This window comes from Ascaphus truei, chromosome 5 (genome assembly GCF_040206685.1).
Source record: "Ascaphus truei isolate aAscTru1 chromosome 5, aAscTru1.hap1, whole genome shotgun sequence".
In the NCBI taxonomy this organism is placed as follows: domain Eukaryota; kingdom Metazoa; phylum Chordata; class Amphibia; order Anura; family Ascaphidae; genus Ascaphus; species Ascaphus truei.
The window spans coordinates 161,904,232-161,919,846 of record NC_134487.1 but is presented as its reverse complement, the minus strand read 5'-3'; the positions used below and the strand labels follow the sequence as shown (position 1 = coordinate 161,919,846).

Here is a 15,615-nt window from a genome sequence, read left to right as displayed (position 1 = left end):
GTGGGTGTGACTACCGGGCCACTTCAGCTCCTGACACAGAAAACACACACACACGCACATCACGCAGCTAAAAAGGATCGATGGAAATAATACCCAAAGAGCAAATGAATGTAAACATCAGCCCGCCTAGTGTATGCATCTGCTGACTCCCAGTAAGATCCGTGCCCGGGCAGCGTGCTTATCGATCCTGCATTATTACTGCGTGAGCTCCAGTGACTTTGGCCTCCTACCATCTTTAGTTGTGGGGTTTTTTTTTTTTTTTTGGTTCTTTAACTCTAGAGGTCCCGGGAGGGAGCAGAGGAAACACCTGCAAATGTTATGTAACTCTGTCAGTGCCGGGGGGGAACTGACATGCCTTGAAAATAACTGAATGCGTTTTGCTGCTGAAGGCAACACGTTTAAATAATTTGTAGGAAGGGGAAACTTGCTATTAACTCATTTACTGCTGGTAGGGGACGTGCAGCTCATTACCATGCAATAAGAAGGTTAGTAATTAACACACCCAAGGATATATACACATACAAGATTTGTATATATGTATTTGTAGATGGATATATATTTACATGTACATTAACTTACTGATATATACATATATCACACATTTAAATATATGGTGCATGTATCATCTTCCAAACAGGTATTTGCTTTTAATAAACACCCCATGTGCAGATCCTTATAATTGGACTCCTGTATAGGATCAAGCTGAAAGTTCCAGTTGTCATTTGTGACATCCCTTCCCCAGGCCAGTTTCAGCATCATTATCCCATTATACACACACATGTCCTCCCCTCCCCCCATAGACTTTACTAGGACCATCCTATAACAGGCAGCACATATGTTTCAGTCGGATCGCCCGATTACACCCATCAGTTCTCCACCATCTCCAATGAGATCCCTATTTTCTGCACATCAGCCGCCCCCCCACAGTCTTTTCAAGTACTTCGCTACCAGAGGAACTTGGAAATACATCGCTGATCTCTTCGGCATCTGAAAGGTTAATGTTTTTTTAAAGCCTTTACACATAGATCAGCCGACTTTACTGGGATCGCTCTTTTACCCCCAGTAATCCGGTTAGTGGGCAGCGTTAGAAAGAGTGCTGGAAAGGGACCCACACCATTGGGCAGCTGTGCAGAACGGTGCAAAGAGAATAAACAAGCCCCCCACCTCCCCCGGACCCTTCTCTCTGGTACTGGGGCGGTCTGTGCATCTCCATCCATCAGCTCTTTAATCCTCTGACTTCCCTGCACTTGCAAGGGGCGTGCAGCCCCCCGCCCCTCCTCACTCACACCCCTCGCCCCCGCCATCTCCCCTGCTCATCCCACCCCAAATCCATCTTTTATTCTCAGAAACCCCTTTCTTTTGACGCAGGAGAAATTGTAAATTTGAAGTACGTCATTAATATGGCGCCAAAAGATTTTTTTTTTTTAAGCCCCTTAAGCTTTTTTTGTGTGTGAGGTTGCAGCCTTGCTGTGTTTTATTTATATATATATTATACACACACACATATTATATATATATATTATACACACACACATATACACACGCGCGTGTGTGTGTGTGGCTAGGAGGGAGAAATAAGGAGGAACAGAAAGAGAGAGTTAAAGAGAAGGAAGAATGACAGATAGGAGAGAGAGGGCAAAAGAGGGGGAAAGAGGAGAGAGAGGGTAAGATGTGGAGATGGATAGATGCAAGGGGAGAGGGAGGTGGAGAGATGAGTGATAGAGGAACAGAGAAGGGAGTGAAGAGAGAGAGAGAAGGGAAATAGAGAGAGGGGGGACAGAAAAAGAGGTGGGGGTCTAAGAAGAGTGAGGGAAAAAGTGTTTTGCTGGGGAGGGAGAAGCATTGCGAAACCAACCTGATCTGACTTGTAGTGCAATCTGATCCTTCAGCTGGGTTTTTTTTTGTGTGTGTTTTTTTTTTCATATCCTGTACCAAACAAGAGATGTGAGATTATATCAGATCGTAAAGGGGACATCATCAGACTGAGAGGGACATGGGGATCCGATCCCCCTACCTGGATCTCCAAAGACCAAGTCACACATACCACTCCAGCATGAGACTGACACAGGATTGAGTGGAAAGTAAGGCTTGGCAGCACCCACCCCCTTCCCAGGCAGAGCAGCCTGCAACCATTCATATCAACACACACACACACGTATATTTATTATTATATATATTTTTTGCAACGGATCAAGGAAGTCTGCACAAAAAGAAGAGATCACAAAGGGATTAGGGGGTTGCCACAGCGGCCATCTCCCTTGGAAGCTTTATTTTGGGGGGTGGAGGGGGGTGTTGGTTTTGGATGACATACATGGAGTTACTTTGTATCCACTCCTGAGAGAGAGAGAGAGGGGGAGATCATCTTTGGATACACTATGCAATGATACACTGGACTTCTCTGGGAAGCTCATAGTCTTATTTTTTTTCCGTTTCCGTAGGATCCTCCCCTATTTTAACCTGAGCAAATTTCAACAGTGAGGACACCCCAAACACAGCAAGGTAAATACAAAATAACAACAACAGAAAAGCTCAGCTCCCTGTCCTTCTGCGGGTGCATTGGGGCTGCTTCCTCGGGTTGTTGGCAGGGAGGAGGGTGGTGATGGAGGGGGAGTTGTCGCTGATCTGCGAGCTGGGTGGATTCTGCTTAATTTGTACTGAGCCCTACAGAGGAGGAAGCTTGTTAGGAGAGCGGGTGCAATGTGCAGCAGCTTTAGGCATTGCGCATGTTGGGCAGTCATGTTTAAAGAGTAAGAGGGAGGCTGTAAACAACTACTTAAAAAGGCTGTAATCAGAGATTTAAAAAAAATAACCTCTTTATTAATGACTGCGGCATTGTGCATAGAGGCACCTTGCTAAATCCATCCCAGTGTGATTGGCAATGCGTGGGGCAGGTTTTCTTTTTGCTAGGGGCATCTCGATCTTGGCAGCTTCTTGAAGGCATGAAGCAATGTGGACAGGAGCAGAGGGGGAAAGTGGAGTTTCATGTTTACATGCAGCATGCTCAGATCGCGCAGTTGCCGTCCATATGCACTCTCCCTCTCCCGTGGCATAACGTGTGTCTCTTTCCCCCTCCCCAGCTTTTCACGTGTGCAGCGGGCTGTATTTGCATACACATAGAATACAGCAATGCCATGTAAAGTAAACCCGTTCATCGCGCAGCCTTTGCAATACTTGGGCGACTCTGCATTGCTGATCTCTAGGATCAGGTTGCACGAGCTGTTGGTGACAGGGCTGGGACCGTGTTATAAAACAGTATGTGGTAGAAAAAAAAAAAAAAAAAAAGGATCTGCTGTCATCTGTAGCATGATAGCAATGGAAATGTACTGCTGGATCCGGGCTGCACGTTGGGGGAGAGGACTGTAGGGGGCGTGGCTGTTGTTTACCTTCTGAAACTCACACGGTTCCCATCGGACGCCTCTGGGGGCGTCTCTGCTCCTAGATTATCAGCTCGCTGTATAAACATCTCTCACTCCCTACTCCTCTGCCACACACGGAATGAAACGCAGTCACCTCCTCCCCTTTGCATGCTTCTTGCTGTCTCTCTCTCTTCCATTTCTTGCATACGCACTGCTCTGCCCTTCACTGCTCTCTGCACTGTCATCCCTAGCCCTCCCCTCTCTGATCAGTCTCTCTGCACAATTTATAAGATGCAGGGAGGTTTGGCCATTAAGGGAAGAAGGCTGGGATGGGTAAGGGCTTTGCAGACTCCCACACCTCTACAGGACTACAGATTAACCTATTTGGTGCTGGAACACCACATTAGCTGTAATATGTTTAGGGTTTTATTATACCATAATTATGTGTGCACAGCAGGGGTCAATTGAAAAACTCACTTTTATTGAAGGGGTTTGCTGTTAAACTACAGTCCTTGATTGTGATTAAAAGGGCCCCATCGGTTTGGAATACCACTTGGTTGTATTTTACCGATCTTTTATAATGATCTTCATTAATCTTTTCACTGCCAGGGGGGACTTAAATGAATGGTGTTGCAGGCTACTCTGTCGGTGATAGGGTTAACCTTATGACTGCTGTGTATAGTATTTTAGATGCTTCATTTATTTCTTTGAAATATACTTACTGTAGGTTTCTCTGTAGGACACTTACTACTTTTCTTAACCCCATTGCAAAGAATTTCAATGCGTTTGTGCCCTCTTTTGCAGTAAAAGGGGTTGTGTCCGAATGAACCATAATACTTTAATGAGATGTGAAAAGGTACTGTGAATCTGGGTACCACCTTGTATATTCATTCAGAACTAGTACTCTTATAGATTTTATTTAAATATAAACAACCAAATGAATTCTGAACATTGTTACAGTGCTAGTAACTGAGGAGAAAGGGAGAATGTATCGTGCAGGGCTTACAATCTCGAATTTTGCAGTTCATGGACAGGTCTTTTCTAGTCCTTCTGAGGCATTCTTGACTTGGCTTTCAAGACAGTGGTTGTATGATTCTTCAAAACATGTGTTCATTACCATGACATGAATATTTAACTTTGAAGTGCCAATTGTTCTGATACTGTTGGAGACCATGTGCAGAAGGCAGTCTTGGAGTTTCTTAACATCAGCATCTGTAGGAGGCAGCCTGTCGGTGCTGATAGGACATACAGGTGCTTTGCCACAGCTGTGCATCCTTCACTTGCCCATTCTGAAACATCTCTGGAGGGCTTTAGGACACTTTCCTAAATGTTCGGTCATCCTAATTGTGACAAAAAAAAACCCTGACGTTTTTCAACAACTAACAAATGCATGTCTCTGAACTTTTAAATGGAAAACAATTTGTCAGATTAAAAAAAAACAAAACAAAAAAACTACTTTACATGGATTATTTGTGGGCCATAGCTAAAGCGACCGGTCCCATTACTGTGTGTTGTAGGTGGGTACTGATAAAGCATGAGTGGAAGAGAGAAAATAAGTACATATTGGGACTGCCTCCAAGGACTATGGAGAATGTATCAGGGCTTTGAGGCCCACTTTCTACACTGTTAAGTACAGTTAGCTAGAAACTAAGATTTAATATAGTTGAATGTGGGGTAATGCACAGTTAACAGTGTATTAATTTCCATTCGCGTAAATGTATTTATTTATACAATCTTTTACCAGGAAGTAATACATTGAGCGTTCCCTCTCGTTTTCAAGTATGTCCTGGGCATAGAGTTAGGGTTACGTTAAATGAACAGAGGTTATACTTTCAATTTACAGACATTTCATGGCCAGTTAGAGATATCATTATGGTCGTATGTGACATTTACAGACATGATTCAAATTGTGTTAGGAGAAGTAGGCTAGGCCTGTAATGGAGGTTGATGATCAGTCATGGGATTTTCTTTCCTACTGTTTCATTTTTTTTTATTGCACTTATTGTATTATAATTCCCTGTACTGTATTGTCTCTGTTGTAAAGTGTGAGCGCTATGTAAACAAAGAAATACATACACCTCAATGATTATAATGAGAGATTGTAGCACATTTTCTAATAGGAATGCACCTTTCAACTGCTTCCTTTTACCTCGATTCTGTACTTTATGTAAAATCAAGTTCCTAGAATAATGTATTTGGCATTTAAATTAAGTTATTTTCAATTTGGACGTTTAACCCCTATGCTGCCAAGGGGGCAAGCAATGCATTTCAGAGTAATCAATACATAAAGTTACTTTGCCCCAGTTTTGTCCCACTTGAATTAGGCTACGGCCCCAATCCTTCCTGCGCGCATTCCGAGACTACAGCCGCGATCGGCGGTCTGTAGGGGAGAGCATTCGGGCGCAGCGATGACGGGGCATTTCTGCTCTGCCATTGGCTGCGCGTGGCCACATGACCGCGGCACGGGACGACAACATTCTTCTCTTCCCTGCCAGCGTACATGTTGCTGCGCTTTGCGCGCCCACACACAGCCACTGGGGCCGGCCCCATAGAGACATAAGGTATTAAAGACAGGACTTCAAATTAAAGAAGAATGGGTTGTGTTTAGAAAACACCTCCCATATAGAAAGGACCCTACTGGTGGTGCACAACAACTCTAACTAAATATATGCAGGTCTTCGGATGCGAACATGGCCATCTGTTAAAATGTAAACTTTATTAAGATGTCAAAAAATAGAAATAAAAGTTAAAAAGTAGGTTTTTTTTTTTTACATCTTAATAAAGTTTACATTTTAACAGATGGCCATGTTCGCATCCGAAGACCTGCATATATTTAGTAAGGTCTGATGGGCACCACCAATAGGGTCCTTTCTATATGGAAGGTGTTTTCTAAACACAACCCATTCCTCTTTGATGCACCATTATTACCCTGGTAGCACACATACCTATTATAACTTATCATCTATTAACAGTGGTTCGAGCGAGGTTACCCATCCTTTATCTTTCAGGATTTAGGATTACACACAGCTAGCCCATATTTCCTGTACTTCCCCAGACATTACATACTTTGGGCTGAAATAAGAATTACTTAGCCAGCCAAGTTATACGGTTTTTAGGGGTAACTAGCTGGGATTTCTCTTTATTAGGTCGGCCAGCTACCCCTACCGTCACAGCAGTGTCTGCCTGACGTGGCTTGTCTCTGCTGGGTGGGCGCGGACCACATGGTGACACCTTGTGGGCCGCATGCGACCCGCAGGCCGCATGTTTGACAGCCCTGCTGTAAGATGTCTTCCAGAGCTGGAATGTGTTATAGCATAAGAGTGCTTAGTGAATATGGACCAGAATCTCTCCAAAGCATTCTTCCACAATGGAAAACTATCTGAAAATATGTATACTTGAAATTACATTTGTAAAAATGTTACCAGTCATCTGAACAGCCAATAAACATATCCCTGAATCACAGCCCACCAAGGATGGTAATCACAAGGAGCTTCTGGAGACCTTAATCATAAAAGAAACGGACATAGTGCAGACTGGATTGACAATTTATAAAAAGTAAGTGGTAAGGGATACACTCACATGGTATTGGAAATATAAAAGCATATAGATCCTGCGAACTGGATCTCGGCAAGTGAAGCGTGTGTTCTCTGCCTCCCCTGTGTCTCGGCGTGCGTGTCACTGGTGCGTCTCACCGAACCCGGAAACTGGAAATGACGTCATCCGCTCGCAGGGGCTCCAAACGCTTTGGGATCTCACTGGTCAGCGTCACTCTACGCGTTTCTCCGCATTCGGTTTCTTCAGGACGCACCACTGACACGCACGCCGAGACACAGGGGAGGCAGAGAACACACGCTTCACTTGCCGAGATCCAGTTCGCAGGATCTATATGCTTTTATACTTCCAATACCATGTGAGTGTATCCCTTACCACTTACTTTTTATAAATTGTCAATCCAGTCTGCACTATGTCCGTTTCTTTTATGATTAAGGTCTCCAGAAGCTCCTTGTGATTACCATCCCTGGTGGGCTGTGATTCAAAGATACCTTTATGTGAATATCACTCACTATATGTTTGTGAGTATTTTGCACACAGACTCCTACATTTATATTTATTCACTATTTATCACGTATATTGCACTATCAGATTATTTTTCTGTTTTACATGGTTTGCGCTTCCCGAAGACCTACACCTCTTCACTCTGCATGGGATCGTGAGAAGGATCCCACACTGGGTTATAGCGGCATCCATACCTGTTTGTATTGGTATCACTTTTTTACTACACACAGTAAGATTGGGCTTTAGGCAGGTTGTATTATATTTGGTTATCCTAGAGCGCCATTATTGATAAGTTTGTTTGTTTCAATAAACATATCCCTATCATTAGTTGACTTTAGTCCTAGGTCTTCTAATTCAAGACCCAATAAAGAGAAGAGACACAGCCTATAAAATATGACATAACTAGGGCGGCAGTTATAATATTCTCTGCTGTCATTACACACTCTTAAATGAGCAATCCAAGCAATATCCTACTGTACATTATTATTTTTTTTTTTTAATAAATCAGACATCCCTGTTAACCACTCCCCTGACTTAGTGACTGAGGGCGAACGGCCGGAGCTCAGTGAGCGGTCCTGGGAGATGGTGCGGGTAGACCCTGATTTGGAGGGCATGAAACCTCAGGTGGCCGAGTCTGCCTCCAAGATCATGCCCGATCAGTTCCCCGGACCATGTGTGCTTTTGTACTGGGAACAAGCCCTGGTTGCTCCGGCCAGACTATGGACAGAGAGGGACCAGTTAGTGAGTCCCTGGGTAGATAAGGACCAGTTGTTGCAGGGGACTAAGGAGATCCTGCTGACAGGGGGTTGCTCGCACCAGAGCCCGGCTAGTGCCAACATTCTGCAGGCTGGAGGCATCCCAGGAGGTATCGGCGTTCTGCCGCACCTGGGATTTTTGCCAGCAAGAAGGCAGGCCCGGGGACAGTGTGAGGACTCCCCGGAGACTGTCACCAGGGGTATGTAAGCCCTTACAGCACAAGCGTTGGCTGTATGCAGCTCGCCACTGGGAGATCTGGAGAGCCAGGCTCTCCCCGATGTCCTAGGAGAGGCTAGGCAGGAAGACTCAGTGGTGCAAGGGGAGATCAGTCCCCAGCTTGCAGCTCCCCAGTGGGAGTGGAAGCGCGAGGTAGGAAAGATAGATGGGTCCTGGCTCCGGATAAGCCGGGCAGGACCCAGCCAGCTGATCGGCCGGTCGACACCGGTGATCACAGACCCCTCCACTGGACCACGTACAGGGTCTTGGCGGAAGGGGAACAGAGTTTACAGGGGGCTAAGGAGATCCTGCTGATGGGTCATCGGGGAGTTGCTCACACCAGAGCCCGGCTAGTGCAATCGTTCTGCGGGCTGGAGGCATCAGCGTTCGGCTGCGCCTGGGATGTCTGCCAGCTGCAGTGGAACCCTGCCTTTCAGGACTTGGACTTTAAAAGGGGCAAGAAGTTCGGCATCACGGGAAGCCGCCCCCCAGCAGGACAACCCCAGTGACATATGGACCTCAAGGACTTTCAGGCTAGGCGAGCCACCTGATGGGGTGGTTGCCCCAGAGCCCTCATCTTGAGGGGGAGATGTGATGGTAGAGGTAGCTGGCAGACCTACTAAAGAGAAATCCCAGCTTGTTACCCCCTAAAAACTGTATAACTTGGCTGGCTAAGTAATGTATATTTCAGCCCAATGTATGTAATGTCTGGGGAAGACAACAAAAGCAGAAGTGACCCCAAAAGGGTCACAGAATCCCCAAATAAAGCACTCAATACATCCTTGAATAAACAGTGACTTGGACAATAATTGTCCTACCCATTAATATGGGATAAAGCAGTCAATTGACCGGTGGAACCAGCTGTTAAAAATCCAAAAATAATAAAGCTTTAATACATATTACTTATAATCAACACAAACATGAAGTATATACATAGGAAATATAATAAAGTCTCATAAAATCCTCTTAGTGGTGTGGACAATTGAGGTTAAAGGAGTATATGTGTTAGTTGACATATAAACCAGAGTGAGTCCTAATAACACTCAATGACATCTCTTAGCTCCAATTAGCTAATGTGAGGAACTGTGTTGCATGTGGAAAAATAACGGGGTCAATCCCTAAATCACCCACTATAGCATAGGTATCCGAGTGGTGAGTATATTCACATTCACAGTCTCCTGAGAGTTACTAATAGGTGCATATGCAATTGTCCACACCACTAAGAGGATTTTATGAGACTTTACAATATTTCCTATGTATATACTTCATTTTTGTGTTGATTATAAGTAATATGTATTAAAGCTTTATTATTTTTGGATTTTTAACAGTTGGTTACATCGGTCAATTGACTGCTTTATCCCATATTAATGCGTAGGACAATTATAGTCCAATTCACTGTTTATTCAAGGATGTATTGAGTGCTTTATTTGGGGATTCTCTGACCCTTTTGGAGTCACTTCTGCTTTTGTTGTGCTACTTTCTCCATTTGCACCTACATCACAAATACCGTGATATTACTTTCATTTGGGTCTAATTAGGTGAGCGTTTTGTCTTTTACATAAATATCTTATGTTTGTATTTATTCCTGAGTTAGCAATTCTCCCCAGCTTAGATATTTGGTATTGTGTGGTGATGAAATTAACATGTCAGTCCTGCAAATGCAAATGATGTTATGTGCCTGTTCCTATAATTTCTATGGAGGGAGTTTCTGTAATCCATTTAGTTGATCTGTTCCATAGAAAAGATATGATCAGGACAAAGGTAGGGGACTAGTTAATAGAATCAGTTACCAGGTCTAAGCCCCAGGAGGTCTGAGCTCTCTTGGCTGGCTTCCCTTGCTCAATGTTAAAGGATAGCCACCAAGGGATATATAAGGAACACTGCTGTCACGGGAGACCAGGGTATTTACACCTTTTTACCAGGATCATTCATTGAGCAAAACAAGGTAATGAAATAAATTGAAGTTTGTTCGCTTACACATAATGATACATAAAATACAGACAAAAAGACACACTTGCTTTGAGACTGGGGTTGATAACTAGACTTTCCTAGATGCAGGGAACTCTATAGAACAGTTTTACCCTGTCCCAGACTTATCTCCTGGAACCCAAATCGGCATGAAGTTCCACACACCACCAGTACGTTCTCTTCTGAAATCTTGGTCCTTCCTGACCGCGAGTTATTCCAAATCCTCTGGAACTCAAATTAGCATGAAATCCCAGCCGCGTCCGCTTTGGTCGATTTTGAGAACTTGGCTGCAGAAAGCTGGACAGTTACTGGCAGGCAGGCAGGCTTTTCTGGCTTGAAATCGGAGCCGGTTGCTCTGCTATTCGTGCAGAGGCAACTTTGAAAAGCCCCCCAGTGCTCTTACTACCAGGAGAAATACAATCTGATTGGCTCACAAATTCTTATAGTATTCTGAATTTCATTCACTAAACTCAGCAACCAATCAACGCGTGGGAACATTCCCAAATAACCAATCAGCCAAGCCGGCTAGAAAAGCAGGGTCAGCGGAAAATCTGAAATAGCCAAGGGACATGCGCAAGCTTGTCACCTCCGTCCCTGGCTATCTCAATGCCACCATTCTGGGACAGGCTCTAACAGGTCTGGCAGAGCAAGTGGCAGCCCGGACGACTGCCATTGATCTCCGGACCTGGTACTCCGCCATTCCCTGCTGACCAAATGCTTTTCTCACCTCTGGTATCCTCTGACTGCTTTGAACTCCGTCGCCTATGGGTTAGCTCGGGCAGCCTGTTTGGACATCGGTTCCAAATGTAAAAACAGATTACATTTAATAAAGTATATTTTAATACATTATGGTATGTTTGTAATATACTTCTGAGTCTCTGAGTACAGGGGACAGAAGAAGAAATGTGTTGTACTTTTATTTCAACCTGCCTTATTCCCCACACACTATCTTTTGAACTCAGACTGGACCTCAGAGTCCACCCTCAACCTTATATACTGTTGGGGCACCCACAAAACCTACACTGGTTCTGGGTAACCTGGGCACTAGCTGGGGTACCCCCCTTAACCTAAGGATTTCCTCAGCTAAAGGGATACCTATTCATCCCTGTGCCTCATTCTCCTTTCTGGGCTATGCTGAAGCAGGGTAACCTAGTGGTGAGTCGCGCTTGCGTTTTCATGGGGAGGTATTGCCGGGACAATGTGCCTACATGTTTCCGAGAATCAAGCATGATTCCCGGGTACATTTATAGGGGAACCGACAACTCCGGACCCCAACCTCCCAGGCACATTCTGTTAACGGATCCTCCGCAAAACCCACTTTGAAACTCATACCCTAGCAATCCCTGCTTGCTGGCATGCCCGGAATGGGAAAAACACAAAAAATACTTTTATTTCAGATAATACATTGGCATGGTACAATGTCACTGGGGCCAAGAGCTTACTCTCTTGCACCCTTATACACGGATCAGGGGTAACCAAAACGGGCTTAACCTTTATTTGAGAGCCTGGTTACCCCCTACCGTCACAACTGCTGATCAGAGCACTAGTCCATTTGAGAGACACTCTGGGAAGGAGTTTGGAGTTTGACTGTGACCACCTGGAAATACATGTCAGAGTGGCTGCTGCGCAGGTGAGTCCGTCTGCCCAATCGCCCCCAAACCCGATCCCTCCAATCACAAGCCTCGTTCAGAGTGGGAGAACGGAGGGAGAGAGAGAAAAGGTGTCCTGGGAGAGGGAAAAAAAATCTAGCTCAACCCTGTAATAGCGCGATCCGCTATAACGCGGTCTGAGCATTGCTCCCGATTTTAAAAACAACTCTATTATTTTTTTTTTAAGCAAAATGGCCACCACGCAAGGACTTATCTTGGACTATCTTGGACTTTATTATCAACACTATGATGTAGTGGTATAGAATCCTTAACAGTGTATGAAGGGTTATGGGTTCGATATCTGCATGGTATGCTAAAATTATTAGTGTAGGGGGGAGGTGTGTGTTTGTGTATGTGTGTCCGTTAGCAATAAAGCATTGAATGTTATAATAAAAAATAACCTTGGAGATGTGCGCTGCGCACGTGGACACAGCCTGATGAAGCAGGGAGAGAGGAGAGAGCTGCAGAGATGAGAGCGCTGCAGATGCTGGGTAAGTCCTCGCGTGGCGGCCATTTCGCGATCCCGGTTATAATGCGGTCTCATTATGTGGACCCCGAGCACCGCATTATAATGGGGTTCAGCTGTACTTGTGCAAAACAAAAGCTGTGCGCAATCTGATGCTGGTTTACTTTTTTGGTTTGGGGAGAGGTGCGATGGGGAGAGTGAGAGTGAGAGAGAGAGAGGGGAGGGAGAGAGCTGATGGGGAGAGGGATACCAGTGACGTTTATATATTGTTAATAAGGAACGCTAAAGAAAAAGTGTACACCGTAGGTTATAATGACTATTTTATTTTTTAATTCCGCCGCTCTGATGGAGCGGCCCAAGTCTTGCAGTCAGACTGACCCCAAGCTATTCTGCCTTTAATGGGCCTGCCTTACAGCCTGTTAAGTCAGTGGACTGTTAGGCCGCGATTATAGTGCCCGTGAATGCAGCGAACAAAAGGCCGTATGTACCTCCATGGCAGGCCATAGAGTGCGCGATTAAGCGCGTGATTTTTCAAAATACAATTGAATTTGTTTTTGCAGCGCACCGGCCGCGTCATGTGAGCTGTTCAGCCAATAAAGGCGAACCGCTTACGTGACGTCACGGCCACGCCTCCCGATCGCCTCCAGCAGTAGTGCATGTTTCACAAGTGACATCACGCGCTCAGTCGCCGCAACTATAATTGCGGTCTTAGGTGTCTTAGACCAGGGGGGCGCAAACTTTTTTCCCTGCGCCCCCCTGACGGCTGTCCCCTCACTCCCGCGCCCCCCCCAACCCCAACTTACCTTCGCACCGGCGTAATGACGTCACGTTGCCATAGCAACGTGACGTCACATGACCTCGCAGCGTCATTTTGACGCCGCGTTGCCATGGCGACGCCGGGAGGAAGCCGCCGGAGCCACGGGTAAGTATGGTTTACAGAGGCCCTGCAGCTCCCCCGGCACTTAATTTAAGTGCCTTCGGGAAGCGCGCGGGGCCTCTGTAAACCCCGCGCCCCCCGTCGGCAGTCTCGCGCCCCCCCTGGGGGTCGCGCCCCACAGATTGCGCACCGCTGTCTTAGACCACTACAAGATATCATATGGTAGAAAACTGCTAAATAACTATGGGCCTATATATATATATATCTTTTTTTAATAATAACACTGTTTATGTGGCCTTTTATTAAAAGGCACATTGTCAAATTTAAGGACATTGTTAAACTCCACTTTTTCCTTTCATCTGATAAAAAATAGGGGGCATAATTTGCCAAAAAGCAAAAAAAAAAAAGCATTAAGTACCTTGTTAGATGTTGAATTACACAAGACACACTGAAAAACACATTTTTCACAGGATAAAAAAAGTTATATTTTTAGTTTGAGTCATCTACTCAATCTTTCAGATAAAGCCAATTACATGACATAAATAAACTCATGTTTGTTTTACAAGCCTTATCTTTAGGAAGTAATCCAAACACGATATACCACTACCCACTCAAGTCTTATATCTTTAAACTGCTTTGACATCAGTCTCTGAGGGCTCCAAGATGAAGCTGTATTATCTCCATGACCTCCAACCATGATGCATCCCATGACTCACATTGTCCCTTCCGTAGTGAGTGGCAGTTGAAGTGACAATGTGCATCATGAAACACATCTGGAGTGTTGGTTATGGAGGCTTTCTTTTCAATGGACAGCAATAGACGTTGTTAAATAAATGAAGGATCTGGGACCACGTGGTGTTTAGAAAATAGCATAATAAGCCAGATAAACCAACAGCATAGGTAAAGAATAAGCTTAAGTAATGTGAAGTTTAATCAAGTAGGAGCTAAACAGAGTGGTCCAAGAGGCAGAACATGCTTCCAATTTGTGCAGTGTTTTCTATTCACTGAGATGCATTCTAACTACAAGGGCTAATTGCCAATCAGAGCCGGCTCTATGGCGATTCCATCTTATCGCCCTATGCCCTTCCCCACAGCAACGAAGCCGACTCCCAGGGGAGTGTGCAGGGCCCCTGTAACTGTCTCTTACCTTGTCCGGTGGCACCTCCACCTGCAGGGTCCCATTATCATGGCGCCACGACGTCAAATGGCGTCATGTTGCCATGATGACACTGCTTGAGGAGGAGGAGGTGCCGCGCCGGAGAAGGTAAGAGGCCCCTGAACGGATCCCTGCATTAATCCCAGCCGGCCCTCTGGCCAATGCTCCGTATTTTAGTGTTACTTTAAAGCGGGAGTCCTGCTTAGGATGAACGTGAACTAAAGACACTGGCATGTTTTGTTAAGTTAAATGTAGCAGATTGATTACTTTATAAAATTATGAAGAGCAACAAGTCCTTGGTGCTGCACACCCCCATGTGGATTTCTTTTTACAGTTCCATGTAAGCATGTAGGGCCATATTTGCCAAGCAGACTTCTACGATAAGACACCTTCATGCGCTGTAAGATATCATAAATCTCGTTCAAGTCGCTGGTGTAAGGTGTCTTATGGCAGAAGATTGTTTAGTAAACATGGGCCTTTATGACTTTTAATGATAAGACAATTTGCCAGTCCTCAAATCCCTAGGTAAATTGTCAACTTTTCTCCGTCTTTTGTTTGAAAAGTAATTATGAAGCCATCTTTGGTCAAACAGATAAGCATAAGTAATTTATAAGTCTAAATTTAGTGTTCCCGACAAAACAATGATGCATATTAATTTCTCACAAGATACGAATAAGCAAGACAGTTACTTTAAGGTCGATTGAATCTTTCTAAGGAAGTCAATAACACTGATAATCTGTCTCAAATTTTTGCTTGCCCCGCTAGGTTAACTGCCCCTTTAAACTGAAAGCATGTAGGCCAAGATCCACAAAAGGGATCTAAACTTTAGCAAATCTTTACTCCCTGTAAGAGGGTGGATTCCCTTTCGCATAGTGAGACAGGGAAATCCTGTTCACACAGCCTGATACAGCACTGAGGAGCCTAATCCCAAAACAGGCTAGTTTGATTAATCTCCTCATGTAACTCAGGCCTAGCTCCCCAACCCATAGATGGGGTGTATGGAGAAGTGTAGTAAGCGCTCCCAACAGGAGGTTGGCTGTTTTGTTTTTCTGTAAACCATGTTTGGCTGATCATAAGCTGTTTATGTTGTGGCTAATAAAAGCCTACATTTGTTT

The 15,615-nt window shown here is 44.8% G+C and overlaps 1 protein-coding gene across 4 annotated transcripts in view; it reads left to right on the top strand.

The window, feature by feature from the left end:
- Window positions 1–15,615, top strand: part of JADE2 (jade family PHD finger 2) — a 352,120-nt gene continuing 336,505 nt past the window's right edge. Inside the window, exons 1-3 of one of the 4 annotated variants that reach the window (XM_075601153.1) lie at window positions 1–485; window positions 1,941–2,081; window positions 2,439–2,499. The gene's annotated coding sequence lies outside the window, so the exon portion shown is untranslated. Of the gene's footprint in view, window positions 486–547; window positions 995–1,053; window positions 1,187–1,321; window positions 1,388–1,940; window positions 2,082–2,438; window positions 2,500–15,615 lie in introns of those variants that run through there. The other 3 variants (XM_075601154.1, XM_075601157.1, XM_075601156.1) reach the window with 3 other exon arrangements.